The 19,373-nt window shown below is 44.3% G+C and overlaps 1 long non-coding RNA gene across 4 annotated transcripts in view; it reads right to left on the reverse strand.

The window, feature by feature from the left end:
- Window positions 1-1,575: 1,575 nt before the first annotated feature.
- LOC113629152 (uncharacterized) overlaps window positions 1,576-19,373 on the reverse strand; it is a 38,702-nt gene continuing 20,904 nt past the window's right edge. The window contains exons 4-5 of one of the 4 annotated variants that reach the window (XR_003436406.1): window positions 4,089-4,249; window positions 1,576-1,940 (exon numbers count right to left, since the gene is read on the reverse strand). This is a non-coding gene — a long non-coding RNA (uncharacterized LOC113629152). Of the gene's footprint in view, window positions 1,941-2,696; window positions 4,250-5,377; window positions 6,128-6,237; window positions 7,583-19,373 lie in introns of those variants that run through there. The other 3 variants (XR_003436404.1, XR_003436409.1, XR_003436405.1) reach the window with 3 other exon arrangements.

Consider the following 19,373-nt stretch of genomic DNA (forward strand, 5'->3'; position numbering starts at 1 on the left):
GGAGCACCTGGCTTGGAAGTAACAAAGGGAACCCCTTCTTCCCACCCGCACTCCTCCAAGCAATGAGGGACTTACCGACTACTGCTTATCAGGGATGGAGTAGCAGCAGGGTGCTTTGCTTGTGTGGTTTGTCTCCTTTTCTCCTTGAACTACAATGACAGCAGGAAGGCCCAGACTTGGAAAAGGTGCTGTACACACCCCAGGAGAATAATTATTTTGTGAATAAAGCAGACACATTGTCTGAGGCTTTGGGAAATGCATGTCTGTACATGTGTCTGAGCACCTAGCCCTCTCAGTTCAACCATTGATAATGGACTTCATTCTGGGTCTGATGGGGTAAGTCCCACCCCTAGAAGTTTTTCCTGGCACTTCCCCATTTCAGCCCAGCGGGATCCAGAGGAGAGGTGTAGGGTTCCGGTTCCCATGGACCCCGTTCTGCAGCTCTGCTTTGTCAAGACAGGATCATGATTCTCCTAGTTTCATCCCTAATTGCTGAGGCCAGAGTTTGTTCCCCTTCAGTACTGTCCCTTCCGTGGTACCAACCAGAAGCAGACCCTCCATCCAGCCCCTGGGTAGAAACCTACCTTGGGATATTGACAAAACCCCACACAAATATCACACCGAGTTACCTGCCTTGGGACATCAACTCAAATAATTAAACCCATGCCTCGGCCTCTGTTGTTCACACCACACAACCAGAAGAAGAGTCTGGTCAGGACTGGGGCCAGGTTGAAGCCAGTGAGACACACCTAGGGCACAAAATTCCAGGAGGTGCTCACTCTCTGGGTCGTGCAGTCAAATCTTAGGGCTGTCACCAACCACCCGTGTCACCTTGGTCCATCGCTGCCCCTCTCTGGCCTTTCGTTTTCCCACCTGACTCTGAAGAGGCTGAAATAGATGTTCTCTAAGGGTTTCTCCAGCTCTCAGGCAGTTTGTGGGTATCAGAGATGCTAAAGGTTAAGAGAATGGGTTCTAACTTTCTCAGTTTGTATTCCTGCTCCACCACTTACTAATTATGACACTGGACAGCCACTTAACCTCTCCAGCTTCAGTTTCCCTATCAGTAAAATGGGAATGATAACATTACTGTGAGCCCTGTGAGGAAATATTACACGTAGTAGCGCGGGATAACTGTTAGCAACTAATATAATACAAGATAGGTTTTTGAATATCTTTTCTTCATCCTCACATTCCCTTTTGGATTATGAGTTGCAACTCCCACCTTCTCAAACTTCAGTTCTAACAGGTTTGGGGAGGTGGGCAGTTCTTCCTGGATAACCATTGCCCCCCACTCAGCAAGCAAATGCATGGGAAGCAACCCACTTCCCTGTCTCTCTCTCACACACTCCCATGCTGCCAGGTGTGAATTGCGTGGCTGAGTGTTGCTGGCCCCCTCCACGCGGGGCTGAGGATTGCCTGGTTTTCTGTCATACTCTAAAAAGCCACACGGATCTATAAAGCTACACCTTCTCCACCCAGCTGGCAGGCCTCCAAGGACACATGTCCCAACAGAGCCAGGAACACTTTTAGCAAATATCTCTGAGGGTCAGCTCCAGGTCACGCTGGAGCCCCCCATCCATCATTCGTTTGCCAGTCCCTGAGAGCCTGCTTATGGGAAGCACTGCTTTACACATCCTATTGCTGTATAATATTCAACCCAACTGCAACAAGTTTATTTTGGAGTTATGACAACATCTAGGACCGCTCTACTCATCTGAAGGTATAACTAGAGACTAAAGTCCACTATTCTAAGCTATAAGCCCTGATCTCTGAAAGCTTACACTCTAACCGAGCAAGAAGACATTAAAACAGAGGAGTCGAGTGAGGTGATTGAGAGCAGGAGCCCTGGAAGCATCTGCTTGAGTTCAAATCCTGGCCCTGTCACTTGTTAGCTATGTGACCTTGAGTGGGTGACTTCATTTATGCCTCCGTGTTCTCATCTGCAAAATGGGAAAAATAATGAGGTAAGCACTGCTATCATCCTCATCTCTTGGAGGAAACCAAGGCTCAGAGAGAATTCCCTAGCTGAGGGTCACACAGAAAGCAAGAAGAGCCCAAGCAGAATTAACTTCATAGCCCTGGCTCCCACCCTCTACCTTCTCCTCTCAGCCTCTCTAATGCTTTTTTCTAGCGGGCTCCAGAGTGTATCTTCTCCAGGGGGGTGGCATCTGAAACCCAGTTCCACTTCCACCTCTGCACACTTCAGCCTGGACAGGGGTGGGAGGTGAGGAGGCCAAAACTCTGGTGACCAAGGTAGGAAGACCTCCTCCTTCTCAGAAGTAGATTGTCAGAAGGCTAGGTTGCTGGGCAGAATGTCCAGGCTCAGACCATGATAGTCCACACGTTTTCCTTGCTCAAGTGTGCAGGAAATTCCCTTCGTTTTCCTTCCCTCTCTCTCCTTTCCTTGCTGAGGGATCCCCCTTTTCCCCTCCCTCTTTCTGCAGAGCTCTGGCTCAAAGTCCCAGGGAGGAACACCCAACACACGCCAGGGATGGCTAGAATCTGTAAGTGGTGGAAAGATTTTTGGAACTTGCAGGGTCTTTTATTTTTTTTATTTTATTTTTTATTTATTTATTTTTTTTTGCGGTATGCGGGCCTCTCACTGCTGTGGCCCCTCCCGCTGCAGAGCACAGGCTCCGGACGCACAGGCCCAGCAGCCATGGCTCACGGGCCCAGCCGCTCCATGGCATGTGGGATCTTCCCGGACCGGGGCACGAACCCGTATCCCCTGCATCGGCAGGCAGACTCTCAGCCACTGTGCCACCAGGGAAGCCCTTGCAGGGTCTTTTAAACTCCTCAAGTGACACCTCACATATTAGAGCACTTGAGAAAATGTCTATCTTTCCACCAGACTCTAAGATTTGGGGTCTTATTTACCTTCATGTCTATTACGAAGCCTCACATTGGGCCTTGCCTTGTAAAAAGAATAAGTAAAATATTTACAATTTATTAATAAGGCCTATACATGATCTCATTTAAAACTCCCAACAATGCTATACAGCAGGCATTATTATCCCCCTTTCCAAAAGGGTTAACTGAGGGTCCAAGAGGTAACTTACCCAAGGCCACATAGCTAGAAAGTGACAAAACCCAAATTTGAACTCCAGCCTTTTCAAAGCTCTGTCCTCAATGCTATAGTGTCTCTCACTGCAGGGCTGGGACTAGGGTAAGGCAAGCAAAGGGCCAACTCTACCCTTGCACAACCGTGAGAAAAAGCAATCTTTGGATACTTCCAAAGAATTAGAGGGGACTGTGGGATCCCTGGGTCCTAGCCATTGACAAGGTGCAAAGAAGAAACTGTGGAGCAGGCAGAATCTAAGGCAACTCACCAGTGCTACATCTGCTCACATAACACCCACTAACACAGTACACCCAGCACATCCTCAAATATGCCCACACACAACAACCCTGCCCAGGACACAAATTTGTAAGAGATAACAACCCAACACTCCTACATATACACCAACACAGCCCAAAAAACGCCTACATGCACATATAATACAATTCCTAAACTCACTTAAAGACAGGGGAGGGAGACAGAGGATCAGGAAAAACTCAAGTGGAATGACTCTTTCACAAGCTTTTTATGAACCCACAACCACCAATCGAAGTCTTGATTAACTTGGTTGTATTTATTAAATCATGTTCAATATTTAATAACTTTGAATATGGATTGAGTATTTAATGAGATTGGTTGAGATCTATTTACGCATAAACGTCAGAAGTGCCAATCTCTTTGAATCGAGAATTGAGTTTGTGAATCGTTCTCAGAGGCTAGTGCTGGAGATCTCTGAATTCTACATTTCATGGGTTTCTTGAAAGTATAGGTTATCATCATGAAATTGTTACACTATTTGTTATGATGCTCCACTATTATAGATTATTATACAGTCCCAAGAAATGTGGCATTTAGACACCAGATTTTCTTGCATCCAGGCAAACTCGGATTGGGCCTCTTGTTCTCTTTCCTCCATGTTTACCAGGAAAAGAGACCAAATATTGATGCTGTGAAATGCATCTTGTCTCAAGCCCTTAGTCCTTCCACAGGCACAAGATGATCTGGAAGCAATTTATGTGGCATACTTTACCCAAGACCAATTTGTCCAAGAGAGGGAACTCTTCTTTGTGCAATGGAGACAAGCAACGTGAATTTCTGATTCTTTTTTATTGCAGTAAAAGGATCGGATGCAAAACGAGGCCTTCTGAGGCATCATGGAGATTCGGGAAAATCCTCGGAGGATTTGAGATTCTGGAAATCAATGAATGAACTTAATATACCCATATGTGCAGATTTCACATAAGTTACAGTTATATCATGGATGCTATCTGGGTAAAAAGTCATTATAAAATGTGGTTTGTTAGGGGTCAAATTTAAATCATTGGAAACAGCTCCTATACCACAGCAGTCTGCAGCCCAGCAGGATATAAACTGCTTACAAAAGGGAGCAAATGCATTCTTCATCAAATAACTCATCTCATCCACACACCGTTGTCATATTCTGATTTGCTTTGATTTGGGGTCCAAAGTAAACCTAAATAAATGCTCCCAAAAGAATAGTAATGACAATGAAACCATTTGGTGGAGAGTAAACCTCTGACTCAAGTCAATGTCGGCATATTTCTTCGATACTACAGCATTTTTAAATTTTATTTGCAACAGTTAATTGGGGAAACTATACCTCTAAACACATCCCCCCCCTCCCCATCTTCAATAATCTGTCAACCATTACATCCTACCTGGTAGCCGCACCAGTTTACTGCAGGTCCCGAAGTCAATACAGTGTTCTGAACCCCCTGGTTTTATTTCTGCTGTTCTCAGAACCTGAACACCCTTCCCATCTTCTCTCAAGCTTGGCAAACTCCAGGCTCATCCATTAAAAGTCTGCTCATTGACAAGGCCTTCCTTGGCCCCCTCACCCTACCTGTTTACCTACTTCAATTAGCACTCTTCTCACTGTCATTTGACAGTGGTGAACTGAATGATGAATTCCATAAAGTCATTTCAATATCTCCAGTGTCTTGCACAGTGCCTAGCCATGTTGCATGGATGGTAAAACTTGGATGGGTGAATGGCTGGTTGAACTTGGAAATAAAGGCATATATTTTTTTTATAAATTTAGTTATTTATTTATTTTTAATTTTTTGGCTGTGTTGCATCTTTGTTGCTGTGCGCGGGCTTTCTCTAGTTGCAGTGAGCAGGGGCTACTCTTCACTGCGGTGTGCGGGCTTCTCATTGTCGTGGCTTCTCCTGTTTCGGAGCTCGGGCTCTAGGTGCACAAGCTTCAGTAGTTAGGGCACGTGGGCTCAGTAGTTGTGGCCTGCGGGCTCTAGAGTGCAGGCTCAGTAGTTGTGGCGCAGGGGCTTAGTTGCTCCGCGGCATGTGGGATCTTCCCGGACCAGGGCTCGAACCCGTGTCCCTTGCATTGGCAGGCAGATTCTTAACCACTGCGCCACCAGGGAAGCCCAGGCACATGGTTTTACTTGTGACATTTTATCCTTTGACTTAAATTGAGCAGGGTGTTGGTACAGGAACCATCTTACTTTCCAGGATGTTCATAATGCTGCTCATTCTTAGGCTGAAGTCAAAGCTCAGAGGGATTAGCCACTCCTTTATTTTACAGATAAAGTCATCACCCTCATGTTTTCATTCAACAAACATTTATGAAGTTCTCACTATGTACCAGGCTCTCCACTCACAGCTTTGAGTCAACTGAATCAACCCAGGGGGATTTCTAGGAGTACACAGGGTCCAGAAGCAGCCTCTTTTCTCCAGCAGTGTTGGCAGTCTCCCTGCAGCAACCAAGAGCCTCGGGGGGAAGCAGAAGAATCTCCTCCTCAGGACGGAGTCTGGGATTCCTGCCCAGTGGTAGTTTGATTTGGCAAATCCTTAGCTTTTTATGTGCCTCAGATCCTTTGTGGAAGTACGTAGGGTATCAACTCAACTCTCCCACGTAAAACAAACTGCCTACCTCCTCTTCAGCTTCCTCCACCATCGCTCCCTGCTCTGCACTGGGTCCTCCAGCAATGCTGAAAGGCCTGTGGCCCCTGTGTCCAGTAGAACACAAGGTCCACCAGGAAAGGGACTTTGTTTTGTTTGCCACCATATATCCAGCACCTAGAACGACACCTGGAACATAATATGCCATCAGTGAACGTTGATGGGATGGATTCATGAATGAGATGTCATACCTTTATCTTTCCTAGTGACATCTCCTCTGTTTGGAATGTCCTTCCATCTTTCTTCAGCCTCACTCTTGTCATCCAGCAAGGCAACTCAGGCATGACCTCCCCTAGGAAGTCTTCCTTGAAGCACCTGGGCTGGATGGAGCACCCTTCCTCTGGGTTTCCTGTCACCGTGTACATAGGCCTCTCTTACCACTAACCTTAGCAGACTGCATTTATCTGTTACGTGTCTGCTTTCCATACTGGACTTTGAGATCGTGAAGACAGGAACCGTATGCTATTCATCTTCATACTCTCTGCTCCGTGGCAAAGTGTCTGAAGGCACTCTATAAAGATTTGTCAGGTTGAACCAAACAACCCCCCACAAGCGGCTGCAGATGGGGTCATACCAAATGTGACTGCTGATTCATTTGGTCATTTGGCAAATACTGATTGAGGACCTACAATGTGCCAAGCACCATCTGGGTACTGGAGAGCCAGCACTGAGCAAACAGACAAAAATAATGATAACGATAGTGCTCGTCAATTAGGCACAACCCAGATACTTTACCAGGCTAGTCAAGTGGTATGTGGAGTCAATATGAAGGCTGTTTTAAATTTCAGCTTTAACCATAATATTATTTAAGTTTAGGCAGGAAATTCAGGCCCTAATAACTCAATTGTCTCTCTTTCCTGGGCTTCCGTGTCCCCACCCATATAATGAACACATTCTGTAGTCTCCCATGAGGTATTCTGATATATGTTTATACAGGGTCCACTGAAATTCCTTGTACATTTTAAAATCTCAATAATTTGCCTGGAAATGATTTGCAAATAGCAGTAAGTACTTCAAGGCCTAGAAAACGCTCCACAATAGAACAAAATGCATTTGTACTTAAGGTTCCATGGTAAATAAAAAATTAAAATCCAATCAACTATCAATTCAGTTGAAATTCAATTTGCCTTTAAATTCCATTCATGGCTTTCTTTGATCAAACCCACTACCTATGCTACATTTAACAAACTTTTATTGAGTCCTTGTATTGTGTCAGGCACTGTAGTAGGCGCTAAAGAAAACCAAGATTAATAAGACGTGATCTTGACCTTTATAGAGCTCCCAGTTTAGTGGGAGAGGCTGAAACACACCTTACCTTCTGTAACACATGAGATAGATATTCTGCAACCCAGGTACACAGGAGCACAGAGGACAAACATATGCATCTTGCCCGGGGAGGTATCTGGGAAGGTTTGGGGGAAGTGGTGAGCCTAAGCCGAGCCTAAATCCACGAGTAGAGTTTGATAAACAGTGAAGAGAATGGAAAGGACAGGCTAGAGAGAGAAGTGACATGGGCACAGTGATCGAAGGCATTTGGCGCAGTCGTGAAGGATGCTTCTCATAGGCAGCTGGGACAAACGCCAACTGCAGGGGAAAGGAGAGAAAAAGGTGGGGAAGGTGAGACAGGATCTGATATTGACCAATAATACGTTAGAATTTTATTCTGCAGATAATGGAGACTATTATTAAAGCTCAAATGTTTTAAAATTATATGACACCTTTATGTACACATGTTATAAAGACATATATTATATATACGTATAACTGAATCACTTTGCTGTACACCTGAAACTAACACAACATTGTAAGTCAACTAGACTTCAACTTAGAAAAAAATTTTAAATTATCATACGATTTTGCTAAAAAAATTACATGAAATATTCTGTCACTGAAAACTGAATAAAGACCAATACCATCCACCTTTTATGGAATACTTACTGTGTGTCAGGGGGTGCTGTGCTAAGCACTTGATAACCACTGTCACATTTTCTCTTCAACAACAACCCTGAGATGTAGGTATCATGATTCCCATTTTACAGATGTGGCAATAGAGGTTTTCTTTTTTTTTTTTAAATACCCTCCTTCTTTCCTACAACATCAATTCTTTTTTTTTTTTAATTTATTTATTTTTTGCCCATGTTGGGTCTTTGTTGCTGCCCGCAAGCTTTCTCTAGTTGCGGTGAGCAGGGGCTACTCTTTGTTGTGGTGCATGGGCTTCTCACTGCAGTGGCTTCTCTTGTTGTGGAGCACGGGTTCTAGGTGCATGGGCTTCAGTAGTTGTGGCACATGGGCTCAGTAGTTTTGGCTCGTGGGTTCTAGAGCACAGGCTCAGTAGTTGTGGAGCACGAGCTTAATTGCTCCGCAGCATGTGAGATCTTCCCAGACCAGGGCTCGAACCTGTGTTCCCTGCATTGGCAGGCGGATTCTTAACCACTGCGCCACCAGGGAAATCCACAATAGAGGTTCTGAATGGTTGAGTCTCCCAGTTAGTCTGTAACAGACCTGGAACTTGAATGCAGATGGATCTGAATTCAAAATCCATGATTTTAACCTCTAGGCTGCAACTTGTACAAACAATTAAAAAATTCAGGAATGAGGGGTTTACATAAAATTCTCTTTTTAGCCTTAGTATATATCAAAAAATCATAAAATGTTCACACTCTTTAACCCAGCAATGAGATTTCTGGGAACAAATCTTAAAGAGATCATTAGAAATTCACCCAAATATGCATGCACAAAGATGATTATTGCAATGTTATTTATAATGGAGAAAAGTTGGAAGCAACCTAAGTGCCCAGCATTAGGGAAAGGGTTCATTATAAAATGGACTATTATATAACCAGAAAAATTATGATGGCATAGGATAGAAAATTGTGTATATATAATCTGAACTGTGTAAAGAAAAAATGCACAGCAAAAAAAAAACAAAAACAAAAACACGGTGGAAGACATGCCAAAATGTAATTAGGCAGTGACCTCTACGAGGAGGTTAGGATTTTCTTCCCCACATTCCAAATTTTCTACATTTGAGCACCTCATTCTTGAAATCAGGAAAAAATTAAGTTTAAAAAAATCCATCCTGTGTCTTTTTTTTTTTCCATCCTATGTCTTGACTGGAGTCTTGTAAGCTGGGTCAGCCTGGGCAGTAGGTGAAATGAGAGATGTCACAGCCAAATCATCTCCCTGCCACTTGATCTCAGAACATGTAGATGTCAAAACATGGACCTAGCTGGTGTCATGGCCATGACATGCAAAGGTCTGAATTCAAATCATTCCATTTACTCAAAGATTCAAAGAAAGCAGAATCACTCACCTTAAAATCAAAAATATAGGGGCTTGCCTGGTGGCGCAGTGGTTAAGAGTCCGCCTGCCAATGCAGGGGACACAGCTTTGTGCCCCGGTCCGGGAAGATCCCACATGCCGCGGAGCAGCTGGGCCCGTGAGCCATGGCCGCTGAGCCTGCGCGTCCGGAGCCTGTGCTCTGCAACGGGAAAGGACACAACAGTGAAAGGCCCGAGTACCGCAAAAAAAAAAATATATATATATATATATATATATATATATATATATTTTTTTTATATATATATATATATTGCAATGTTCTTGCAATTTGTTTAACACTTCTGTTAAATATTATCGTGTTTGTCCTTTAGCCTGACAGTGTTAATTCTTCAGGGGAGGTGGAGAGAAGGAGGAGAAAACAAATCCAGAACCTTGGGGCCCAACCTTGGGAAACGAACTGTCTGGTTAAGTGCTGAAACTTACCATAAGATTGGTGGGCCCTCTCAGAGGAATTAGAATTAAAGCTAATAACCCAATTTGGAATAATTTAAAGCTCTTTTTAGGGAAGTTTTTGACTCAACTGGGCTCATTATGCATGGGTTTAATGTGTAACAATTTGTTCTTGAAAGATAACATTATTGTTGGCAATAAAGATAGGAAGTGGAAATAAGTTTCAAATATGGAAAGCAGATTTATCTCGTTTCATATGGACTTGTTCCGGGTCTCTGCTTATGAATCCCATGGTGCTCCCCACAGTAAGATGCTGTCCATGCAGTTGGTTATGATAAATGGCCTGTAATTGCGAATCTGATATTGGTTTTCAATGTTGAATTTATCATTCTGTCCTCTTAACAGATATTAAATACTTTTAAGAATTTATCCATTTGCCTGACCCATCTGTGATTTTTCAGTATGTAAAATTTATTAGTTACCTAGTTTTTTGAGATTTTAATGGCCGATAACATAATTAATAACACTGAGTAACGGAGCTGACCTCTTTTAAACCTCATTCCCTTCCACTAATCCAGACCATCCAAATTGAATCAAAATGTATTCGAGGTAGAGACCCGAAAAGAAAACGGCCCTGGTGTGGTGCCTGATTTGAAATGCGCCTCCAGTGGGTTGGTCACCCTTTCACCTCTTTACCCCCTCCAAGCCCCCCAGAGGGAGCCAAGCAGAGGCTGCCTGCACCTTTGCTCTCTCCTCCTTCTCATCCCACTAGATGAGCCAACTCAGGCAGCCCTCCTCTCCCTCAGCTGCCTCAGTTTCTTCAGCGCGAGATGATTGATGAGGATAATAACGCAGCTTGTCTGGCTCCCTCGTGGAGAACGTTTTGTGAATTAATGGAAGCGTTCAGGCTGTGCACTTGAGGACAGCTCCATGGCTGCCCTGGAACTCCCATCAAGCTTGGCTGGGAAGGATTCCTGCGCTTCGCTGAGGGGACGGTGCAAAGGACAGCTGAAAGAAATCGGCCTGGGGGAAACAAGGCTGTGTGGAATACCAACAATAATGCAGGACTTACCCTGACCCCTGGTTCTGTGCGTTTAAGGACACCCCTGCATGTTGCCACCAGAACAGCATGAAGCTAGCCCAGGGCCTGTGCTTTTGCTGGGTTTTGTTATTGCTGGGTTTTGTAGCCTACAAGACTACCTCTCATGGTTCCTGTAGTGTCTGCTGTGTGCAGTGGACACTTAGAGACACAAAGGCCTACAGATCTGAGCTCCTGAGGTCAGGGAACACATTGGCCACCAGCCTTGGGGGACCCTCAGCCAGGGCCTGGGAAGGGGATGGAGCCAGGGCTGTGCACGCACACAGAAGGACAATGAGCCTTGTGAGAGGTCGGGGGATAGACAGAGCAACCCAGAGAGGGGGCCAGCTGAGTTTCCGGTCACGCTTAGGCAAGACAGAGGGTCACTTCTCAGGGTGACTCCAGATGAGCAGCCCCACTGCTGCCTCTGACCTGTGGATAATTGAAAAATAACTGCCTTTCCATCCCCGGAGGCCTAATTTCATATTCTTGCAGTGGCCCGATTGACTTTCAGTTCAACGCAAACCGGCTTCCTTGGAAGTTGTGTCTATTTAAGGATTATGGGCCAAGATCAAACCTATCAGAAGAAACCGGGAGCTGTCCACAGGGTCACTGAGAGGTGACAAGTTTCCAAAGGGCCCCTGAGTCAAGAGGAAACTTCTTTTTTACTGCAAGCCAGAGGCCACCTGGTTCCAGACCTGGCCCACGTGTCCATATCAAATAAATTGTCCCAGTCTAGACCGGAAGCCAAGGCTCCAAACTCCCTATGCTGTTCTTTTTCTGCCCTACCAGCACATGATTTACAAACTGTTATAAAAGAAAATACGTCTTCCCCAAATCCCAGGCATTTCACAACCTTTTGTAGATTCAGCTTTTATTCCCCAGGTCTCATGTTATACTTTTCATATCAATGGCTTAACTATCCCTCAAACCCATCGTCCTTCAACAGCAAAAGCTAATCTCAATCTGACAGATGTTTACTGAATACCTGTGAGTGCCTAGTTGCTAGCACTGGGCAAACCACTGTGGAGACACAAAAATATATATATAGGGACTTCCCTGGTGGCGCAGTGGTTAAGAATCCGCCTGCCAATGCAGGGGACACGGGTTCAAACCCTGGTCCCAGAAGATCCCACATGCCGCGGAGCAACTAAGCCCGTGCGCCACAACTACTGAGCCTGCGCTCTAGAGTCTGGGAGCCACAACTACTGAGCCCGCGTGCTGCAGCTACTGAAGCCCGTGCACCCTAGGGCCCGTGCTCCTCAACAAGAGAAGCCACCGCAATGAGAAGCCTGTGCACCGCAATGAAGAGTAGCCCCCGCTCGCCGCAACTAGAGAAAGCCTGCGCAGCAACGAAGACCCAATGCAGCCAAAAATAAGTAAATAAAATAAATAAATTTATTTTTAAAAATATATATATATATATAAAATACAGTCTCTACCCTCAGGTAGAACTAGTATTGGCACTGCACTTAATAATCAATTATTAAACATATACTGCATGCGTGGGACTGTGCTGAATGCTGCCAAGACACAGGAAAAAGAATCATGCTTAGTCGCTTCCCAAGGAGCTTACCTTATTAGAGAGAGCAGATCTTAATATACAAACCAAGACTTCTTATAATAAAATGTTAAGTCGTGTGGTTGAGGCAATAAGTAGAAAAGAGTTCAGCAGGATCCATGTGGGCTGGAAATAATCAGAGTAAAGCTTGTGGAAGAGGAGGCAGTGAAAAGGGGCATGAGAAAAGAATGGGATGGGGACAGGCAGAAAGGACAAGATAGATATTTTATGCGTGTGTGTTTGTGTGTTCTCAGGAATTGCTGTCTTTATTATTCAGGCCTTCAAATATCTGCCCACCCTTCTAGGCACTCACCTATACCTATCAGACTAAAGAAAGGGGCTACAAACATTTATGGAGCACCAACTTCATGCCAAGAGGCATTCTTCACTTAGCATTCATTACCATATTCATCCTTCACAACCACCCTCCCAAGAAGACATCACAATCCCCTTTTATGAAGAGGCCCCCAGAGCTCAAAGAGAAAATCATTTGCCCAAGGCTACATCACCAGTGTTGCCCAGGCTGGGCTTCAAACCTTGGTCTTGGCCTTCAGTGCTCAAAATCTTTTACCACGGAATCACATGGACTCTAGGAAGGAGCGAGTGGCAGTATTCCAACAAGGCCGCGATAGACCAGGATCCAGAGGAAAGAGGAGGAGGAAGGGAATGGCATGGTGACTGTCCTTCTAAGCGTGACCAGCCAGGGGCAATGAAGCGCAGGGAAGAGCAACCAGTGGATCAGTCACCTTTAGAGACAGCCCATGTCCTAGAGCTGACAGCCCAGCTCTGGCTTCCCACCATGATGGTTGCTCTCTCTGGCAAAATGCCAATTCTCCTGAAGATACAGGGCTCTCTCCTGCAGCAGCTGGGGTCCCTGCATGGTCTCCCTGCCCTTCATCCAGGACAAAGCAAGCTTAGTTAGGTTTGGTGCTCAGAGAGGGGCCATCTCTCAGCTCTGTCCTCTTCTAAGAGGCGTGGGAGGGGAAAACCCTCACTGAGCCAGAACATACATATCTTCTCAGCACTTAAATGAGTTCTGTTTTAAGCTAAGATCAGTGTAATTAAAACTGTAAAAATAATAAGACGAAAGGAAACCCCCTACTGTCCTTAATTAGGAGCAAGATGAGAAGGAAGAAGCTCTGGTGTAGCTGATTTAAAAGGCAGAACCCTGAAGTGGGACCAAAAAAGAGAATTAAAATAAAGGTGTCATTATTGTTTTTTTAAAGGGTCTCTGCGGACAAAGGGGTCTGATTGGCAGACAAAACGCATGAGGGGCATTTGCTCATTCTCAGAGTGACAGTTCTGAAGATGAATGTGCAGGAAGCCCTGGGCTCCGGGACCTCTTTCCTACCTCCTACCTGCTTTCCAGTCAGATGGGAAAACAGGAAAGCACCATTTGGTCAGGGTTTGCCAGACAAGGAATACTACCCCTGGGTACATTAACATCAACCACAAGAAATGGTTGAATCTCTTAAACTCCCTTGGCATGAAGGAAGTGGGGTTACCACATTATTATTGTCATCATCATCCGGCTGTTGTTATTAACATTTATCCAGCACCTACATTGCACTTAGCACAGCGCAGAGCACAAAGGAAGATGCAGCTCCTGCTTTGAAAATAAACGTCTAGGTTCCTCTACTGGATTTATGCTCCAGCAGGGGGTAGGTTGGGGGGCCGGGTGGGGGGCAGGGACCAGCCTTCAGCAACACAGAAACACTCCACCCTCCACCACCCCCATACACTTTTTTTTTTTTTTTTTTTTTTTTGCGGTAGGCGGGCCTCTCACTGTTGTGGCCTCTCCTGTTGCGGAGCACAGGCTCCGGATGCGCAGGCTCAGCGGCCATGGCTCACGGGCCCAGCCGCTCCGCGGCATGTGGGATCTCCCCGGACCGGGGCACGAACCCGTGTCCCCTGCATAGGCAGGCGGACTCTCAACCACTGTGCCACCAGGGAAGCCCCTACACTTTCTTATTTCCCTTGAGCAACTTGGGGTGTTCTCGAATCTGCCGCGTGTTCCGAGGCCTTGTCTGGGTTCTGAGACCAAATCAGGACTTAAAGAACAGGGCAGAGGATGAAGCAGATGTGGGCAGCCAGGACTCTGACATGGAGTAAGAGCAGGCAGGGAGCACGGGGAAAGAAAGCACAGTGTTTTCTCATGACTAGAGTGTGAGTCAAATTAAATACTTCACTTAATGTCGCCGTACTACTGTTCCAGTCCCCGTTTCTCTTACCACTTCATTCTGCGATCTCGCACTTTACAAATCCTGACGTATACTTTAAAACTCAAGACCCACACCATAGTAAATTTTATCTGTACAAGTCTCTGGAACACAGAAGCATTGATAAGTGTCCATGGACATCTAAGAAATACACAAATATTATACACGCACATCAGCTCCTCAAGCAAAAGTCCCACTTCCCACTGCCAAATGTTATTTTTTACAGCAGCTCTGCGAGATGAGTGAAGGCGTATATTTCACCAGTGAGCCACTTTTTATAGAGTGAAAGAAAAAGAAAAAAGCCCCAACACTTTTATTGCTTTTTAACCAACAGGATTTCTGAATGCAAATGACTGAATCACCTTTGCCATGATTGGCTGCCTGAGTTTCCTTGTCACACAGACAGCAGGCTCAGTGGACGTGACTTGTATTCTCATGAGTCCAGGGAAAGATAAAAGACTGACATTGCTACCGGTGAATTATGAGATTTGTCTTTATCGGTAAAAATAAGGTCATAACTGAGCCCAGCCATCGCCTATTATATGTATGTTCCATCTACTTTTCTGTATAATATGATCCAGTGTGCCAGGGTGAACTGGAGTAGCCTGGTGTATAAATTAGCTATTTTAAAAAGCTGCATTAAGACTTTAAGGCCACCCGTGTGCCTTTTAATGCATTGATGCCACTCTTCAATAGATACCTGTCTCCTTTACTTCTGACCTGCATTTTGATGACAATCTGGTGAAAAGGTAGCTGGAAGGACTCTCCTAGGTATATTCGAAATTAGAGAGAGGAAAAAAAATGTTGCACCACAACCAGATCCTCGATGAAAAACTACCCAATCATGGAACTGAGTTTCTTGTAGGAATTTCTGAAGAGGACAATTCATTAAATAATTAATTATTTTGGCATTCACTTCTGGAGCAATTTCTCTGTGCAAGGCACTAGGCAGATCTCTGAAGTTCCAGCTCTTCCAAAGCTAACAAGAGGAGATGTGTTTTACATCATGCAAGTTCTTTAGGAGGAGAATGATAAAGGAGATCACGGATATTTTCTGAAACACTGTTTTGGAAATAGTTTGAGAAACTTGTTTTTGTGTCTAAAACAAGCTGACAGACTCGGGCACGGGGAGCCTGCTGAGCTCCCAGCCCAATCCACTGCCCTCCAAAGACCCCTCCAGGCTGTGTGGGCCCTTGGGGGCATAGGAAGGAGGCTGAGGGGAGAACAGGAGAGGCAGACAGAAGGGGCCCTCAGGGAGGAGCGGGAGAGGACTGGAGGGCGATTGCTCCGCCCACTCAGGCACGGACAGCCTGCTGAGCTCCCAGGCTGGTCCCCCGCCCTCCAAGGCCCCCTGTTGCCCCCACCCGCAGCTGCATTGGTCTTGGGGGCATAGGAGGGAGGCCCGGGAAGTCAGGAGAGGCAGGCGGGAGGGGCCCTCCCAGACCCCAGACGGGAGGAGCAGGAGAGGAGAGGAGGGCGTTTGCCCCGCTCACTCCAGCCCAGGAAGCCTGCTGGGCTCCCAGGTGAGGTCCCCTGCCCGCTGAGACCAGGGGTGGGGAGCACGCCTGGGCCCCTTCTGTTCCTTGAGCCTAAGCCCCACCCCGCACAGCCCCCAGGGCCTTTTCCAGCCCTGTGGGTCCTGAGCATTGGCTCTGCCCACCGCCCAAACCTCGCGCTTGCTTAGGCCCTGCTCTCCACAGCCAAGGCCTTCCACCACCACCACCACCCGTCCCCTGCTTTTATTTTTTTCCCTCCTCCTCTTTTTTGCTACTGTGGTACTAATGTACCTTCTAGTTGTTGATTCATCTCTGTTTTTATTTTTACATTCTTTCTAACATATCTGTTAGTTTCCTACTCTAATTTTATTTTTTACTTTGTTATTGTTCTCTTTTTTTCTTTTTTTTTTTTTTTGCCACCCCACGCAGCTTGCAGGATCTTGGTGCGCAGGCCCCGGGGTCAGGCAGAAGCTCCTGCAGTGAGAGCTCCAAGTCTGAAACACTGGACAAACAGAGAACCTCAGACCCCAGGGAATATTCATCGGAGTGAGGTCTCACAGAGCTCCTCATCTCAGCACCAAGACCCAGCTCTACCCATAGCCACAAACTCCAGTGTTGGAAGCCTCAGGCCAAACAACCAGTAAAACAGGAATGCAATCCCACTCATGTAAAAAAAAAAAAAAAAAATGAGATGGCAAAAAAATATGTCACAGATGAAGGAGCAAGGTAAAAACCTACAAGACCAAATAAATGAAGAGGAAATAGGCAATCTACCTGAAAAAGAATTCAGAGTAATGATAGTAAAGATGACCCAGAATCTCAGGAATAGAATGGAAGCACGGATTGAAAAAATACAAGAAATGTTTACTGAAGATCTAGAAGAACTAAAGAACAAACAAACAGAGATGAACAACACAATAACTGAAATGAAAAATAAACTAGAAGGAATCAATAACAGAATAACTGGGGCAGAAGAACAAATAAGTGAGCTGGAAGACAAAATGGTGGAAATAACTGCCAAGGAGCAGAATAAAGAAAAAAGAAGGAAAAGAATTGAATACAATCTTGGAGACCTCTGGGACAACACTAAACGCACCAACATTCGAATTATAGGGGTCCCAGAAGAAGAAGAGAAAAAGAAAGGGTCAGAGAAAATATTTGAAGAGATTATAGTGGAAAACTTCCCTAACATGGGAAAGGAAATAGTCACCCAAGTCCAGGAAGCACAGAGAGTCCCATACAGGATAAACCCAAGGAGAAACACACCAAGACACATACTAATCAAACTAACAAAAATTAAATTCAAAGAAAAGATATTAAAAGCAGCAAGGGAAAAACAACAAATAACATACAAAGGAATCCCCATAAGTTTATCAGCTGCTTTTTCAATGGAAACTCTGCAGGCCAGAAGGGAGTGTCAGGATACACTTAAAGTGATGAAAGAGAAAAACCTACAACCAAGATTACTCTACCCAGCAAGCATCTCATTCAGATTTGATGGAGAATCCAAAAGCTTTTCAGACAAGCAAAAGCTCAGAGAATTCAGCACCACCAAACCAGCTTTACAACAAATGCTAAAGAAACTTCTCTAAGCGGGAAACACAAGAGAAGAGAAAGTCCCATAAAGACAAACCCAAAATAATTAAGAAAATCGTAACAGGAACAGACATATCGATAATAACCTTGAATGTAAATGGATTAAATGCCCCAACCAAAAGGCACAGACTGGCTGAATGGATACAAAAACAAGGCCCGTATATATGCTGTCTACAAGAGACCCACTTCAAACCTAGGGACACATACATACTGAAAATGAAGGGATGGAAAAAGATATTCCATGCAGATGGAAATCAAAAGAAAGCTGGAGTAGCAATACTCATATCAGATAAAATAGACTTTAAAATAAAGACTGTTACAAGAGATAAGGAGGGACACTACATAATGATCAGAAGATTAATCCAAGAATATATAACAATTATAAATGTTTATGCACCCAACATAGGAGCACCTCAATACATAAAGCAAATGCTAACAACCATGAAAGGAGAAATCGAATAATAGTAGGGAACTTTAACACCCCACTTACACCAATGGACAGATCATCCAAACAGAAAATAAATAAGGAAACACAAGCTTTAAATGACACAATAAACTAGATAGATCTAATTGATATTTATAGAACATTCCACCCCAAAGTAGTAGAATACACTTTCTTCTCAAGTGCACATGGAACATTCTCCAGGATAGATCACATCTTGGGTCGCAAATCAAGCCTCAAAAATTTAAGAAAATTGAAGTCCTATCAAGCATCTTTTCTGACCACAATGCTATGAGATTGGAACTCAATTATAGGAAAAAAACATAAAAAACACAAATACATGGAGGATAAACAGTGCACTACTAACTTACCAAGAGATCACTAAAGAAATCAGAGAAGAAATTTTTAAAATACATAGAAAAAAATGACAATGAAAACACGACAACCCAAAACCTATGGGATGCAGCAAGAGCAGTTCTAAGAGGGAAGTTTATAGCAATTCAATCTCACCTCAAGAAACAAGAAAAATCTCAAATAAACAATCCAACCCTACACTTAAAACAACTAGAGAAAGAAGAACAAAGAAAACCCAAAGTCAGTAGAAGGAAAGAAATCATAAAGATCAGAGTAGCAATAAATGAAATAGAAATAAAGGAAATAATAGCAAAGATCAATAAAACTAAAAGCTGGTTCTTTGAGAAGATAAACAAAATTGATAAACCGTTAGCCAGACTCATCAAGAAAAAAAAAGGAAGAGGATGCAAATCAATAAAATTAGAAAGAAAAAGGAAAAATCACAACTGACACTGAAGAAATACAAAGGATTATAAGAGACTACTACAAACAACTATATGCCAATAAATTGGACAACCACGAAGAAATGGACAAATTCTTGGAAAGGTATAACCTTCCAAGACTGAACCAGGAAGAAATAGAAAATATAAACAGACCTATTACAAGTAATGAAATTGAAGCTGTAATTTAAAATCTTCCAACAAACAAAAGTCCAGGACCAGATGGCTTCACAGGCAAATTCTATCAAACATCTAGAGAAGAGCTAACACCGATCCTTCTCAAACTCTTCCAAAAAATTGCAGAGGGAGAAACACTCCCAAATTCATTCTATGAAGCCACCAATCACCCTGATACCAAAACCAGAAAAAGATATCACAAAAAAAGAAAATTATAGACCAATATCACTGATGAACATAGAGGCAAAAGTCCTGAACAAAATACTAGTAAACAGAATCC

The sequence above is a fragment of the Aethalodelphis obliquidens genome, unplaced genomic scaffold, assembly GCF_003676395.1.
Source record: "Aethalodelphis obliquidens isolate GAN/ISIS:26980383/991018 unplaced genomic scaffold, ASM367639v1 scaffold26, whole genome shotgun sequence".
In the NCBI taxonomy this organism is placed as follows: Eukaryota; Metazoa; Chordata; class Mammalia; order Artiodactyla; family Delphinidae; genus Aethalodelphis; species Aethalodelphis obliquidens.